General features: G+C 38.4%; 1 protein-coding gene and 1 non-coding gene across 2 annotated transcripts in view; one reads left to right on the top strand and one right to left on the bottom strand.

Moving 5' to 3' along the window:
* SCN1A (sodium voltage-gated channel alpha subunit 1) overlaps nucleotides 1–16,471 on the top strand; it is a 224,813-nt gene that overhangs the window by 69,615 nt on the left and 138,727 nt on the right. The window lies entirely within an intron of this gene.
* LOC147378464 (U6 spliceosomal RNA) lies at nucleotides 10,026–10,132 on the bottom strand. The gene has a single exon (XR_015153544.1). It is a non-coding gene; the product is annotated as a U6 spliceosomal RNA (small nuclear RNA).

Raw genomic sequence — 16,471 nt, 5'->3', positions numbered from 1 at the left:
GCACAATTGGAGGCCTAATTAGTTATCCCATATCCCAGAAGGCACTGGGTATCTCAGCTAGGATTCAGCTTTACCAACCAGAGGTGCCAGGGGCAAAGAGACAGACCAGAGACACAGAAGAAAACTATTGCCACCAACACAGGAAATTAAAACTCTAGAATCCAAAGGAGTCCAGTAAGAACTGTGCTAGTTCTGAAATTGCATACCTCAAACTGGGACTTGAACCCAACCAAATCTCTGACTGGAACTTGAACCCATGGTCTTTTAAGTGAGAACACAGGTTTCAGGATTTAATGAAGCCCAGGTTCTTGAAGTTTCATTGCAGAGAGAATTCAGTGAGAGACAAAGTGATAGGTGAGAAGTGGATTTGTTTAGAGAGAAACACACTCCACAGACAGAGTGTAGGCCATTTCAGAAGGCAAGAGCTGCCTCGAAACATTGATTAGTTAGTTTTCAGTTCTTGGGTAATTTCATAGGCTAATGGGTAGGAGGATTATTCCAACTATTTGGGGCAAGGGTGCAGATTTCCAGGAATTGGGCTACTGCCCACTTTTTGGCCTTTTGTTGGCCATGGAACTGTCATGGTGCCTGTGGATGTATCATTTAGCTTGCTGATGTGTTGGAATGAGCATATACTGAGGCTCAAGGTCTGGTGAAAGTTGACTTGTCTGCCGTCTTGGATTTTGGATTTATTTGGTTCTAATCAGTTTCTGTCATCTCCTTGGGCTATGTCATTCTTTTAAAGTTTGTGCCCTGCCCCCTTCCCTCCTATTTCAGTTCCTTGTGTGGAGGGTACTGTCTGGGAACCCAGAGATTCAGAGAGCAATAACGGAGGAGCATCTTCTTTGGATGTTGCAGACAAGGAAGGGAAAAGTTGGGGGTTCCTTTAGAGTTACCTCTAGGACAATACAAACCACGCAGTCCTCATGAATTTATACTGGCATATAACGAAGCGAAAGTGAAAGACTTCCCTGGTGACTGAGACTGTAAAGGATCTGCCTGCAATGCAGGAGAACAGAGTTCAATCCCTGGATGGGGAAGATGCCCTGGAGAAGGGGATGGTTATCTACTCCAGTAATCTTGCCTGGAGAATTACATGGACAGACAGAGGAGCCTGGTGGGCTATAGTCCATGGGGGAGAACACAAGAAATATTGGTTTATTACATAGGAGATATGTATATTTTGCATATTATTACATTATTTATGTGTTTCTTCTCTGTATTCTTCTCACACAGAGGAGCATCCTTGTAAAAATTACCCTAGGGTGTCACACAAGGTATTAGTTTCCTCCTGGTTAGTTGGAGAGGCTGAACTCATCGCTGCCTCCTTGTAAATACCGAGAGCACATGCTAGATGTCCCAGCTCCCTCGGATGGGAGAGGAGAGGAGGGAGAGTTTATGGGGAGGCTGCAGACTAAGACTCAGTCAATGGAACTAGGATCTGTGAAGTAATCACTTCCCTTTGAAATTCTGAGTAGTCACTGAAGCACATTTCACAGATCAGTTTAGACAGTACTGCCTTAGGGTAGGAGTGGGGAAGAGATTCTCAGAGCGGCTATAGTCAGGGGAAAAAAAAAAACTGAGCCAAATCTCCCCAAACTGTCCCAAACTGTGCTTTCCCAACTTTCTCTTTTGTCCAGGTTCTCATTTAGTAATTATTTTATTTAACAAAGATATGCAGCGTTTACTCTTTTGTTGCTGAGTGTGTTCAGTTGTGTCTGACTCTTTGTGGCCCCATGGACTGTAGCCTGCCAGGCTCCTCTGTCATTGGAATTTTCCAGGCAAGAATACTAGAGTGGGTGGCCACTTCCTACTCCAGGGGATCTTCTTAACCCAGGGATCAGGCAGATTCTTTACCACTGTATCACCTGGGAAGCCCCAGCATTTACCAGCCACAATTCTAAGCAGCACCTCAAAATATTTTCTCATTGAATTCTGTGAAGTCGGTGCTATTATTAATCACCAGTTTATGGATGAGGAAACCAAGGAAGCACAGGGAGGTTAACTTGCCCTGAGCTTGTTTGCAGATGGTAGAGCCCAAACTTGAAACCAGGCTATCTGGCTGCTGGATCTGTACTCCTGGCTGCAGAATAAGGATAAGGATATCACCCATGTGATGGTAGAATGAGGGCTCAGCCCACATAGTAGAGACTCTGGTTGCTGGCATCTGTACATGGCAGCTATAATTTATCCCTTTTCTTACATACCAAACTTTCAAAATACTTTGGTTTAGAGTAATTCTCTGTATCTACTTCATTTACTCATTTTTTAAAAATGTGCCTTTCTGTACTATTGAAGAATCCCTATTCTAGGTGCTGAATATGGTAAATAAAAGTCTTACCCACATGGTGATTGCAGTCTAAAGATGGAGTTAGTAGACAAATCAGTGTGTGATGAAATAATAGCAAATACATGTTCTTTGAAAGAAAGAAAAAAAAAAAAGGCGGTGTGAGCCATAGGATAAAAGCAGCATGTAGAGACAAAAAACAATGTTTGAGAGGTGAAGAAAATAATTTTCATCTGAAGGAGGTGAGAGAAGAGCAATCTGGGAAGAGAAGTCCCAAAGGGCAGAGTACACCTGGCAGATATAAGGAATGGCACCTGTCTTGTGAGGGATTGGAGTGCAGAAGAAATGGAAGGAAATGGGGCCAGATCTGTGGAGTCTTAATGAGCATGCTTAGGGCTCTAATTGTCCCTGGCCTTTATTAAAAAAAAAAAAAAAAGAAAGAAAGTCAAGGAACAATGTCAAGTCAATATAAGTCCTATATTTAATGATAACAAGTTACTAGGTTAAAAAAAAAAGACTAAATTGAATCATTTCTATACACACACAAAGTTTTAACAATGTGTAAAGTTCTGTGAAGAATCCTATAGTTCCTAGTATGCAGTGAAATTGGCTCAAAAATATTTAAAAGACTCTTTGATGGAAAAAAAAAAACTTGCTTGAATGAGATTATCCGTTAGATTGCTATAAACTATCAGTTAAAATAAAAAACACCCCTTGTCACCTTGTCAGTTTTGCTTGCACTTCAGGACGTCCCCCCTGAAATGACCAAATTGAGGAGATGTGGCCTGGGAGCAGACATAAACCAAATCAGTATGTCCCCTAGAGGGGTCACGACACAGTAGGTATTCGGAGAGTTTGAACAAATCTTTTTCTGCACATGAATTCATACTAATGTGATTTTAAAATAATACAGTAAAACATAAGTATCCACTCTCATGTTTATCTGGTTTTTCCTGTGGTCATGTATGGATGTGAGAGTTGGACTGTGAAGAAGACTGAGCGCCGAAGAATTGATGCTTTTGAAGTGTGGTGTTGGAGAAGACTCTTGAGAGTCCCTTGGACTGCAAGGAGATCCAACCAGTCCATTCTGAAGGAGATCAGCCCTGGGATTTCTTTGGAAGGAATGATGCTAAAGCTGAAAGTCCACCTCATGCGAAGAGTTGACTCATTGGAAAAGACTCTGATGCTGGGAGGGATTGGGGGCAGGAGGAGAAGGGGACGACAGAGGCTGAGATGGCTGGATGGCATCACTGACTCGATGGATGTGAGTCTGAGTGACTCCGGGAGTTGGTGATGGACAGGGAGGCCTGGCGTGCTGTGATTTATGGGGTCGCAAAGAGTCGGACACGACTGAGCGACTGATCTGATCTCATGTTTATCTACATTAAAAGCGTTTGTTGGTATAGTGTCAAAGTTCACTTTCTAATGGTTTACCTTTTTATATTTGTTCCCACTCTCTCAGTTACCTGCTAACATTGTAGTTCCTTTCCAGAAAATGTGTGTTTCTCTTCTTAGCATGAAGTGAAAGTGAAGTCGCTCAGTCGTGTCCGACTCTTTGCAATCCCATGGACTGTAGCCTATCAGGCTCCTCCGTCCATGGAGAGTGCTGGAGTGGATTGCCATTTCCTTCTCCAGGGCATCTTCCCAACCCAGGGATCGAACCCCGGTCTCTCGCACTGCAAGCAGACGCTTTACCGTCTGAGCCACCGGGGAAGCCCCTTCTTAGTATAAACCTTGCTTTTTAGTTTATCACTGTAAGTCGTATAAAACCCTTTGTCTCTTCCTTCTTTGAAGCTCTCTGTATAACTGTGGCTTTAATTTTTGGTGATGTGTCTATAATCTTTGGCTTTAATATTTTCTTTTGTCATTTGTGTTTTTTATGTCATACATAAGAAACCACTGCCTAATCCAAGGTCATGAAAATTTACGTCTCTTTTTCCTCTGAGTCTTATTGTTTTATCTCTTGTATTTAGGGATCCATTTTGAGTCAGATCTTGTCTATAACATGAGGTAGGGGCCAACTTAATTCTTCTTTGTGTTGCCATCCAATTGTCCCAGTATCATTTTTTGAAAGACTATTTTTCCCCACTGAATTTTGTTGTTAATGCTGTTGGTCATTCCATATTTAAGTGCATCCATGTTTTTAGCATACAATTAGCAATGATTTGATACCTTGGGTACTAGGGGCAACTTTTTTCTTCCAGGAAAATGCAGTAAGATTCTCCCTTCTGGAGAATTCATACAACTTTAAAGTATGAGAAAACTGGCCTCTATCTTCTTAACTGTTACACACTTTTTTGGCCTAAGTTTATGTCAAGTTTTTATATTATAAAATTTTTTATAATAATTTATAAAATTATAAATTTTATTATAATTTAACACATACTCATTTGTGACTCGATTGGAAATGTAAGGCAATGTTGTGCAGTTCAGCAGTGAGCTAACATTTTTGGAGAAAAGTTACTAGTTATTTCTAAAAAATATCTACTATATTGCACGTGCTCTCCCAAATTCAGACAAACATTATCTGTATAATATATGTTACTAGTTATTGTTTGCTTCCTAAACACCACTGAGGGGAAAACGTTGAACTTGAGATAGAAGTGAGTCTTTAAAATAAGGTTGACAGTTGTGTGAGTTGGCTGAGGCTACTGTGTAATGAAATACCACAGACGTGATGTCTGAAACAACATACATTTATTTCTCACAGTTCTAGAGGCAAGAAGTTCAAGAGCAAGGTCTCTGCAGGTTTGTTTTCTTCTGATGTCTCTGCTCGACTTGTGGCTGGCAACCTTCTCGTGTGTATTTGTGTGCATCCTTAGTGTCTCTTTTTGTGTCCATACTTCTCTTTATAAAACACAAGTCAGACTATAATAGAAGCCTCCTAATAGCCTCATTTTAATCTGATCCCTTCTTTAAAGACCCTATTTCCAGCTGAATTTTGAAAGGGTCACAATTCAGTCCATAGTAGTTGTCTTTGGCTACACTTACGACTGCTAAAATAATGAACAAAGATGATTGAAACCGACAGTCATTTTTTTATTGTCAAATTGTTGTTAATGGTAGTCTTTCATTATTCATGCTTTATTCCCGCTGAATAATAAGGAGCCATCTATGTTTTTGTTGATAGTCAAATAAAGGCAATTAATTAGGTTTGCATTTAAAGAGGCATGAAAATGGTGGTGACATTGATTCCGCTCATATGCCTGTAATGCTCTTTTTATAATCTCTGATAAATTTACTAAGCCAAGGCTCTTGTTTCAATGAGAAAAGTGACAAAAAGGGATATAAAACATGAGGTATTCATGAGACACTTATTAAAATAATTTCAAAGTGTTTCAACTAACCTCAGTCTCAGTTGGGACACAACTTGAAATGACATTAATGTAAGTATATCAGTAACGTCATGGGAAGTTATTAGAGCTCACAGTGGGAGGGGTAGGTAAAATCTAGAAACTGGAAATGACAAGAGTAAGGAAAATTATGACAGCCCAGATTTTAGACTTTTGGTGCTTTTTGTAACAAGCTATTATCTCCTGGGATGATTGACGTCAACTGTTTCCAGGCTTTTTTTTTTTTTTTAAATACAGTCAGCTTTATGATTAAAATTCCAGGAAGTAAGAATCTGAATGGTCACTTTGGGACTCTGAATCTTTCCCTTTTGTTAAGGGTGAACTGGACCCTTGACTGATCGTCCCTCCAATCTATTCCCCTTTTAAGAAGAGTAATTCCACCAAACAAAACTGAAAACAGTCTACATACACAATGTAAGAAGAAAGAGTAAATAAATCATGGTTCATGCAAATAATGAGATCTTGTGGAGCCATTAAACATAATATTTCAAGGAGCATTTTTACTTCTATGGAAAATTGTTCAGGATATAATGCTACATGAAAAAGTATATACCATATATACCTAGTATGATCTCAATGGAAGACAGAAAACAAAAAAAGCATATTTGCTTAGGGAAAAAAAAAACTCTGGAAATAATGTAACAGTTTCTCCAGTTTATGGGATTGCAACTTCAATTTTCTTTTTAAAAATAAAACATTAAACCTTATTTTTCTAATAACAAAATTAGTACATGCTAATTATGTAAAACAAAAAAGAAAGTATTAAATAATAAAGGATAAAATAACCCCTACAATTCTACATATGCAGAATTATTAGTGTTAATAATTTATTTTACTTATCAAAGTGTTTTTTTTGTACAAATTCTCTAAGCATGTGTTACTTTAAAAGTCAGCATAAAAGCATACATTATTTTTCAAATGGAACTGAATTAGCCTTTTGAACAAAGGTATTTATTATATCACTAGTAAAAATAGTAAACTCAAAGTTATTAAGGAAACAGTTGAATATTTGAATAATTTATCAGCCCAAAACTCCTCTATAATAATATTGTAACTTTTTGGAAAATTTGTAACAAGTATATAACCATTGGGAAAGGATCTAACATAATGTTAATTTTGGAATTTCAAAAGGGTGTTATTCTGAAAATTGTGTAATTTGGTAATTTAATTTCTCCCTGTAGAATTCAGCAAACTTTGGGGAAAGTTGTCTTACATTCATGGAGCATCTCCTGTTTGCACTGGGTTGTTTTAGTAAGAACTGACCTCAGATTGAGAATGACAACAACAAAAATTTCTAAATACTAATATGTATTAATATATAAATTCTTAGCCATTTAGAATAAAACTCATCAAATTCGGAAGAATCAAGTTACAAGTTTAACATCATTACCAAATCCAATGATGGCAAGATTAAACAAGCAATTTATACTATTGAGCCAGAGGTGGCAGGATGGAGCACTGAAAGTAATTATTAATATTTGTTGCATTTGGAGATATGAAATTATTTATGCTGAAGGTGTGGGAGGATTATGTGTGAAGAGGAATAGATGGTTAATGACAAGTCTTAGGTAACAGAATCTAGATTGTTTTAAAGCAAATATTAATAATTAAAAATTGAAGATTAATATTGAATAAAAAGAAACTAGAGTTCAATGTTTCTAAGTATATATTCAAAGAGGAGGAAAAACTAAGAATTCTGTCACATAAAATATTTCTAAGAAATTCAGTGGATTTGAAAATCCTGGAAAGAGTTACTTTGAGACTTGACAAATGCTCTCAGGCAGCAGTTTTGATATTACCCTGGAATGTGATATGCCATTTACAAAGGCCAGATATTTTGGGCTATGTCTGTCAGTGTGCTGGTACAAAACCAAAGAGGCAACAGGCTGGTTTCAGGTCTAGAGTACCATAATTTCTGTGCTGCTTGGGTCTTGAAGTTTCAGGTTTCAGGTGATTTGAGGCATTTAGAGGATTATATATCAGCAACCTATATGAATGAAGACAAGAGTTTCCTTTGAAGAAATTTGAAAAAGGAAGTTTGAACATAGTTGAGTTAAATAGAAATCAGTAAGAAAAGAACAGAAGAAGGTGATCTCTATATAACTCTTTCTATAAGATGACAAAAAATGGAATCTCAGCTCAGTTCTCTTTTCTCTGGAGCCAAAACTTACTCTCCTTTGCTCTCACCTTTTTTTTTTCTTTTTGTTTTTAACTAATTTTTATTGGAATATAGTTGCTTTACAGTGTTGTATGTTTTTCTACTGTACAGCAAAGTGAATCAGCTATACATATATTCCCACTTTTTTGGATTTCTTTTTCTTCTCATTTAGGTCTTCCCTGGTAGCTCAGCAGTGAAGAATCTGCCTGTCATGCAGAAGATGCAGGTTCGATCCCTGGGTCAGGAAGATCCCCTGGAGAAGGAAATAGCAACCCACTCTAGTATTCTTCCTGAAAAAACCATGGACAGAGGAGCCTGGCGGGCTACAATCCATGGGGTCACAAGAAGTGAAGTGAAGTGAAGTCACTCAGTCTTGTTTGACTCTTTGCAACACCATGGACAGTAGCCTACCAGGCTCCGCCATCCATGGGATTTTCCAGGCAAGAATACTAGAGTGGGCTGCTATTTCCTTCTCCAGGGGATCTTCCCAACCCAGGGATCGAACCTGGGTCTCCTGCATTGCAGACAGACGCTTTACCATCTGAGCCACCAGGAGTGACTAAACCACCACCATTCATTTAAGTCACTGCAGAACATTGAATAGGGTTCCCTGAGCAGTACAGTGTTTTCTTATTCAGTTCAGTTCAGTTCAGTCACTCAGTCATGTCCGACTCTTTGAGACCCCATAAATCACAGCATGCCAGGCCTCCCTGTCCATCACCAACTCCCAGAGTTTACTCAGACTCACGTCCATCGAGTCAGTGATGCCATCCAGCCATCTTATCCTCTGTCATCCCCTTCTCCTCCTGCCCCCAATCCCCCCCAGCATCAGAGTCTTTTCCAATGAGTCAACTCTTTGCATGAGGTGGCCAAAGTACTGGAGTTTCAGCTTCAGCATCATTCCCTCCAAAGAAATCCCAGGGCTAATCTCCTTCAGAATGGACTGGTTGGATCTCCTTGCAGTCCAAGGGACTCTCAAGAGTCTTCCCCAACACCACAGTTCAAAAGCATCAATTCTTCAGTGCTCAGCTTTCTTCACAGTCCAACACTCACATCCATACATGACCACAGGAAAAACCATAGCCTTGACTAGATGGACCTTTGTTGGCAAAGTAATGTCTCTGCTTTTGAATATGCTATCTAGGTTGGCCATAACTTTCCTTCCAAGGAATAAGCGTCTTTTAATTTCATGGCTGCAGTCACCATCTGCAGTGATTTTGGAGCCCCCAAAAATAAAGTCTGACACTGTTTCCCCATCTATTTCCCATGAAATGATGGGACTAGATGCCATGATCTTAGTTTTCTGAATGTGGAGCTTTAAGCCAACGTTTTCACTTTCCTCTTTCAAGTTCATCAAGAGGCTTTTTAGTTCCTCTTCACTTTCTGCCGTAAGGGTGGTGTCATCTGCATATCTGAGGTTATTGATATTTCTCCTGGGAATCTTGATTCCAGCTTGTGCTTCTTCCAGCCCAGCGTTTCTCATGATGTACTCTGCATAGAAGTTAAATAAGCAGGGTGACAATGTTTTCTTATTAGTTACCTATATTATACAGAGTAGTGTATGTATGTCGATCCCAATCTCTCAATTCATCCCACTCCCGTTTCCCTCCTTGATGTCCATGTATTTGTTCTCTATGTCTGTGTCTCTATTTCTGTCTTTCAAGTAAGATCATCGATACCATCTTTCTAGATTTCACATATGTGTTATACAATATTTTTTTTCTGACTTATTTCATTCTGTATGACAGTCTCTAGGTTTATCTGTGTCTCTACGAATGACCCAATTTCGTTCCATTCTATGGCTAAGTAATATTCCATTTTATGTATGTATTATAACTTCTTTATCCATTCCACTGTTGATGGACATTTAGGTTGTTTGCATGCCCTAGCTATTGTAAATAGTGCTGCAATGAACATTGGGGTTCATGTGTCTTTTTGAATTTTAGTTTTTTTCTGGTTATATCCCTAATAGTGGGATTTCTGGGTGGTATGGTAGTTCCATTTTTAGTTTTTTAAAGAACCTCCATACTGTTCTCCATAGTGGCTATGCCAATTTACATTCCCACCAACAGTGCAAAAGTGTTCTCTTTTCTCAACACCCTTTCCGGCATTTATTGTTTGTAGATTTTTTATGAGGGCCATTTTGACTGGTGTAAGGTGATACCTCATTGTAGTTTTGGTTTGCCTTTCTGTAATAATTAGTGTTGTTGAGCATCTTTTCATGTGTAAAAATGTGGAACCCTTCAGGAATTTGTGTGTCCTCCTTGCAAAGGGGTGATGTTAATCTTCTCTGTATCAGTCCAGTTTTAGTATACTTGCTGCTGAAGTGAGCAATCTTTTTTTTTTTTTTTCCCCATTCCTGGGCATTTTGTTTTACCCTTGAATTTTGCATTTCATTTTTAACTCTCCTTCCACTCATGGGTTATGTGAAAATATTTCCACAGTGGTATTCTCAGTTTGTTCAGAGCTTGTGATGTGTACACTCATGCTAAGTCACTTTAGTCATGTCCAACTCTTTGTGACCCTATGGACTATAGCCCACTAGGCTCCTCTGTCCATGGGATACTCCAGGCAAGAACACTGGAGTGGGTTGCCATGCCCTCCTCCAGGGGATCGTCCCAGCCCAGGGACTAAACCCACATCTCTTACATCTCCTGCATCAGAAGGGAGATTCTTATTACTGGTGCCACCTGGGAAGCCCCTTTGATGCATATAGAATGTAATCTAAAAAATGGAAATATTGTGGAGAGCGAGTGCAGAGAAAAAGAGAACAAGCTGGGCAGTCAGGCAAAGAAAAGGAAATTTATTAGAGGGAAACGAGGTGACTAGCCCTTAAGGAGAACCAGCATCCTCTTTCTGATGAGGTCTTTCTTATACACCGCCAATGAAAAATTCTCTGAAGGGATGGTTAATTTTTAGCCTGTAGCTGAGTCCTGCGGTCACATAGCCAGAGGTCTGGCATCCAGTGGTCTCGTAGCCTTGAGAAGGTAGGGCCAGCGGGAAAACAGAATGTCATTTGAGCAATTTGGTCTGTCTCAAGGGTCACTGTGACTTTATCCTTTGTTTGCGAGGTCAACATAATGAGCCATTTTAACAATAAGCCCCCATGTAAGCCTTATCAAATTGTTAACATGACTTTGGTTATTTTCAAAATGTAGCCCACAGACCTCCTTGAGTTCTCTTGAAACCTTTTAGGGAGTCCCTCAGGGCAAAAGTATTTCAGAATAATAAAAAGAACATTTTTTGCCTTTTTCACTGTATTGATTATTGCACTTAGGGTCAAAAGCAATTAAAACTGTTAGCCTTAACAATTATCAAAACAGTGGCACCAAACTGTACTTGTGGTCACTGTAGTCTTCACTACCATTCACCCCCAGTAAAAACAAGTAAGTAAATAAGTAAAATTAAAAACCAGATTTACTGCAAAAATATCTTTGATGAAGCAGGAAAAAGTATTAATTCTATTTCACCTAGATACATAAATAAGTGCACCTGTTTTTTTTAATGTTATTTGTGCTGAAATGGGAAGTATGCATACAAAATAGTTTCCACAAACAAAAGTGTGATGATGGTTGACTCAAAAAAATAATAAATAAAACACTTGTGCAATTACTTGGAGTTGCAAGCTGAATTAGCTGATTTTCTATGGAACACCATTTTTACTTGAAAGAATGACTGACAAATTGTAGTTATTTAGACTTGGCTATCTGGCAGATGACTTTTTGAAATTGAGTGAAATGAGCCTGTCATTTCAAGAAAAAATAATTTACTATATTTGTTACCAAGGACAACATTTGAACATTTGAGAGAAAAATTAGAATTTTGGAAAACTTGTATCTCCACCATAAGTTCAATAGCTTCAAAACAAAGAATTTTCTGATGTGATGAATCATGGTATTCACATTTCAAAGATCTGCATAACTCAGTCAAGCAGTATTTTACAAATGAGCAGTGGATAATGATACAAAATCAGACACAGATAATAGATCCATTCAAAGTGCAAGATAAACCAACAGATTTAAATGTAGCACAATACAAGTTCATTGATACATTTTCAGATTCTATTTGTCTAGTTTTGCTAAACTTTCAAAGACTATTTCTAAGACTCTATTATTGAATATGTATTGAAATATATATTGTTGATGTTAAGTTGCTCAGTCATGTCCAACTCTTTGCTACCCCATGGACTGCAGCACACCAGGCTTCCCTTCCTGTACCATCTCCCAGAGCTTGCTCAAACTCATGTCCATTGAATCAGTGATCCATCCAACCATCTCATCCTCTGTCATCCCCTTCTCCTCCTGCCTTCTATCTTTCCCAGCATCAGGGTTTTTTCCAAGGAGTCAGTTCTTCACATCAAGTGGCCAAAGTATTGGAGCTTGAGCTTTAACATCAGTCCTTCCAATGAATATTCAGAGTTGATTTGCTTTAGGATTGACTAATTTGATCTTGCTATACAAGGGATTCTCAAGAGTCTTCTTTAGCAGCACAATTCAAAATTATAAATTCTTCGGTGCTCAGCCTTCTCTATGGTCCTGCTCTCACATCCACACATGACTACTGGAAGACCATAGCTTTGACTAGATGGACCTTTGTTGGCAAAGTAGTGTCTCTGCTTTTAATATATATTCAATATATTGAATGTATATTGAAAAGGCTGTTGAAAAATTTAAACTCCATATACATGTGAGGCCAGATTTTCATCATCCAAAATGTAAAGTATAATAGATTGAATGCAGCAGCAGATTTAAGAATCTAGACATTAAGCCAAAATTAAAGAGATTTGAAAATTTATAAAATAAGACAATAAAATAATTAAAATAACTTTTAAAAGTAAATTGAAAAAACTCAGTAGATTTTCTTTTAGAGCTATGATTATTTTTCACCTAAATTATTATTTTAACATATTATTGTTTCTTACTGATATTTATAAATTAACTTTTTAATGATTTCTCTTTTAATTTCCAATAAAGTAAAATGTTAGTATAAAGTTATGACCAACCTAGACAGCATATTAAAAAGCACAGACATTACGTTGCCAACAAAGGTCCGTCTAGTCAAGGCTATGGTTTTCCAAGTGGTCATGTATGGATGTGAGAGTTGGACTGTGAAGAAAGCTGAGCACCTAAGAATTGATGCTTTTGAAGTGTGGTGTTGGAGAAGACTCTTGAGAGTCCCTTGGACTGCAAGGAGATCCAACCAGTCCATTCTATAGGAGATCAGTCCTGGGTGTTCATTGGAGGGACTGATGTTGAAGGTGAAACTCTTACTTTGGCCACCTGATGGGAAGAACTGACTCATTTGAAAAGACCCTGATGCTGGGAAAGATTGAGGATGAGAAGAGAAGGGGACGACAGAGGATGAGATGGTTGGATGGCATCACTGACTCATTGGACATGGGTTTGGGTAGACTCCGAGAGTTAATGATGGATGGGGATGCCTGGCATGCTGAGGTTTGTGGGGTCACAAAGAGTTGGACACAACGAAGTGACTGAAGTATATAAACAAAAGCTTTTGGAGGTCCTCAATAATATTAGCAATAAAGATGTCCTGAGATCAAAAGTTTATATGACAAGGATAAATTTGATCATTCTTTTTCTATGGTAAATACATTTATGTCTTTTACACTATGGACATGTTTTAGTTGAAACTACTATAATGCAGGTAACTGAGTCCCGGAAGTTATGCTGAATAAGGAAAGTATTTATCACATTATACTAGTGTGTTTTCCATTACTGTGATATGAGCTGCACATATCATCAGTTTAACTCAGTAAGTTCTAATAAATGGAAGAAGTGTTGCAAAGCAAACCAGACATTATAAAAGAAAAATATTCTGATACTCTTTTTGGATTTTCAACCTCTCTCAACTAAAACAATGTAAAATTTTTCTATTGGTCTTTTTTTCATATACACATCTTTCCTCCTTAAACCTCCCTCCCCTCCACACTAGTAACCTTTCTAACAGGCACATCAAGTCTCCACTGTTTAAAAGTATTAGTGACATCCAGGGATAAAAGCTCAGTTTATTCAGGATGACTGGCTCCTGTGAGCTGTTGAGGTTTGTCTCTTCTCTGTGGTCTATCTACTCTACCATGTGCCCCCCAGATATACTGCATTTCTGTGCATATCTGAACTGTTTTTGTCTCCTGGCCTTTGCTGCTGCTGCGTTCTCTGCCTGAAAAGCCACGATCTCTTCTTCCCTCAAGAATGACTCATTTCCTTTCTGTGCTATGGCTGTGCCTGGAACAGACTTCCATCCTAGCACCAACTGCACTTTATTGTGCTTATTTCTTGGCTTCCTTTTCATGTGCTGTACCTTCTCTGTAGCACATTTAGGCCTATTCTCTGATGTAACAGGATCACCACTACCTAGTTCATATGGGGGCACCTAACTACTCAATAGGGGTTTCCCAGCTGGTGTTAGTGGTAAAAGATCCCAATCTGCCTCCCAATGCAGGAGACACAAGAGACACAGGTTCAACTCCTGGGTGGGGAAGATCCCCTGGAGGAGGAAAATGGCAACCCACTCCAGTATTCTTGCCTAAAGAATTCCATGGAGAAGAGAAGCCTGGTAGACTATAGTCCATGGGGTCACAAAGGGTGGACACAACTGAGAAACTGAGCGCGTACACACACACACACACACACCCCCACACACACACACCCACCCTACCTCAGCCGTAAAGAACCTGCCTGCAATGCAGGAGACACAGGGGAAGCAGGTTCAATTCCTGGGTCAAGAAGATCCCCTGGAGTAGGAAATGGCAACCCACTACAGTATTCTTGCCAGGAAATCCCATGGACACAGGTGCCTGGAAAATGAGACAAAACAGAAACATTTCAGGGAAACCTTTATTACCTGACAATTCTATACTTTAAATAATGTTTTCATAAATATATTTATTGGTAAAACTATACTTAAGCACATAATAATCTTAATATTTTTGTGCAAATTCCGAACTCCTATCACAGAGTCCATACATGCTATGATTAAATGCTGTTTTTCAAAGTAACTCTGAATTTTTTTTTTCTTATTGTTAACTGTAGTTAAAAATGACTTGATTTAATTCAGAGAAATTTCATTACTTCCCATTTAATCTGTTGAAGTTGTATTTTGTTTTTTGCTTGAGTCAAATTTAAAAAAATTATCCAAGGATTATCCTCTTTTAGTTATAAAAATTAGTAAAGTTATTATAGAAAACTGCTGCTGCTGCTAAGTCGCTTCAGTCGTGTCTGACTCTGTGAGACCCTATAGACGGCAGCCCACCAGGCTCCCCCGTCCCTGGGATTCTCCAGGCAAGAACACTGGAGTGGGTTGCCATTTCCTTCTCCAATGCATGAAAGTGAAAAGTGAAAGGGAAGTCGCTCAGTCGTGTCCGACTCTCAGCAACCCCATGGACTACAGCCTACCAGGCTCCTCCATCCATGGGATTTTCCAGGCAAGAGTACTGGAGTGGGTGCCATTGCCTTCTCCAATACAAAACTTAGAATATTTTAAAAGTATAAAGACTATAATATTCATAATTTATAATCTTCTGTGTGATTTTTTTTTGCCCACAAGAATAATAATATATTGCTTTTGACACTGTAATATTTTCCTCTAAATAATTTTTATTTTTGTTGTTTTGGGGGAAATTTTTGTTTCTTAGGATTCCTGTGGTGTTTGCAATTTTTTATCTATCAGGTGTTATATCTTAAACATTTTTTTCATGCTGTCAGAAATTTTTTAAAAAGATCATTTTAATGGCTCCATAGTATTCCATCACAGAGTTTTACTTTTATTTAATTATTCCAACAATTATGGAAATGTTGTTTCTTTCTAATTGGATAATTACTTTTGAGGTAAACTTAACTAGCACATTAAAAATATCAAGCATTTTAGAGTACTGTTAATAATCATCAGATCATTTGTTGTATAAAGTAGAGCCAAAAAAACAGAATTCCCACATTGCCTGTGTAGTGCACACAGAATGAAAGTTCAGTCAACCAGCACTTACATGTGGCACAAACAATTTCAGTGCATGGATTCATGCAGTAGGCTCCTTAGCTTTCACCTTCAGTTGTTCCGGGTCCCCGCTGAGGGTAGAACTGGAAATAGGTTGGTTTACTATTCTTATTCACTCCTCCTCTCACAATTTGTTCAGAATATATCCGTTTGTGTTCATTTTCTCACATTTTCCCTTACTTTCAGAAATAGAGACAAAATAACACAAATATTAACATGGAACAACTACACAAAACTATTGCACTGTTTGCTTTTTTTTTTTTTTTTTTAACCACTTTCCAGTAGCATATAACACTCTTCTTAGATATTCAGGTACAGTTTTAAAGAGATTTAAAGTTCCCATTAAAATATGTCTTTAACAAGTGTATTGAATGATATGAGACTTGAAAGGGAAGTAAGGAAATGGTAATCATTTTACAGTTCTCATTTATCCTTCAATTATGTGTGCATGCTAAGTTGCTTCAGTTGTGTCCGACTCTTTGTGATCCCATGGACTATAGCCCACAAGGCTCCTCTGTCCATGGGATTTTCCAGGCAAGAATACTGGAGTGGGTTGCCTTTTCCTTCTCCAGGGGAGCTTCCTGAGTCAGGGATCCAACCTTCAACTCCTGTGTCTCCAACATTGCAGGCAGATTCTTTACCACTGAGCCACTGAGGAAGCCTGCT

The sequence above is a fragment of the Bos grunniens genome, chromosome 2 (assembly GCF_055505025.1).
Source record: "Bos grunniens cultivar Pamir isolate PY7600 chromosome 2, Bosgru_T2T1.0, whole genome shotgun sequence".
In the NCBI taxonomy this organism is placed as follows: Eukaryota; Metazoa; Chordata; class Mammalia; order Artiodactyla; family Bovidae; genus Bos; species Bos grunniens.
Note: the sequence above shows the minus strand (reverse complement) of the source record. Positions and strands in the feature narration are given on the sequence as shown.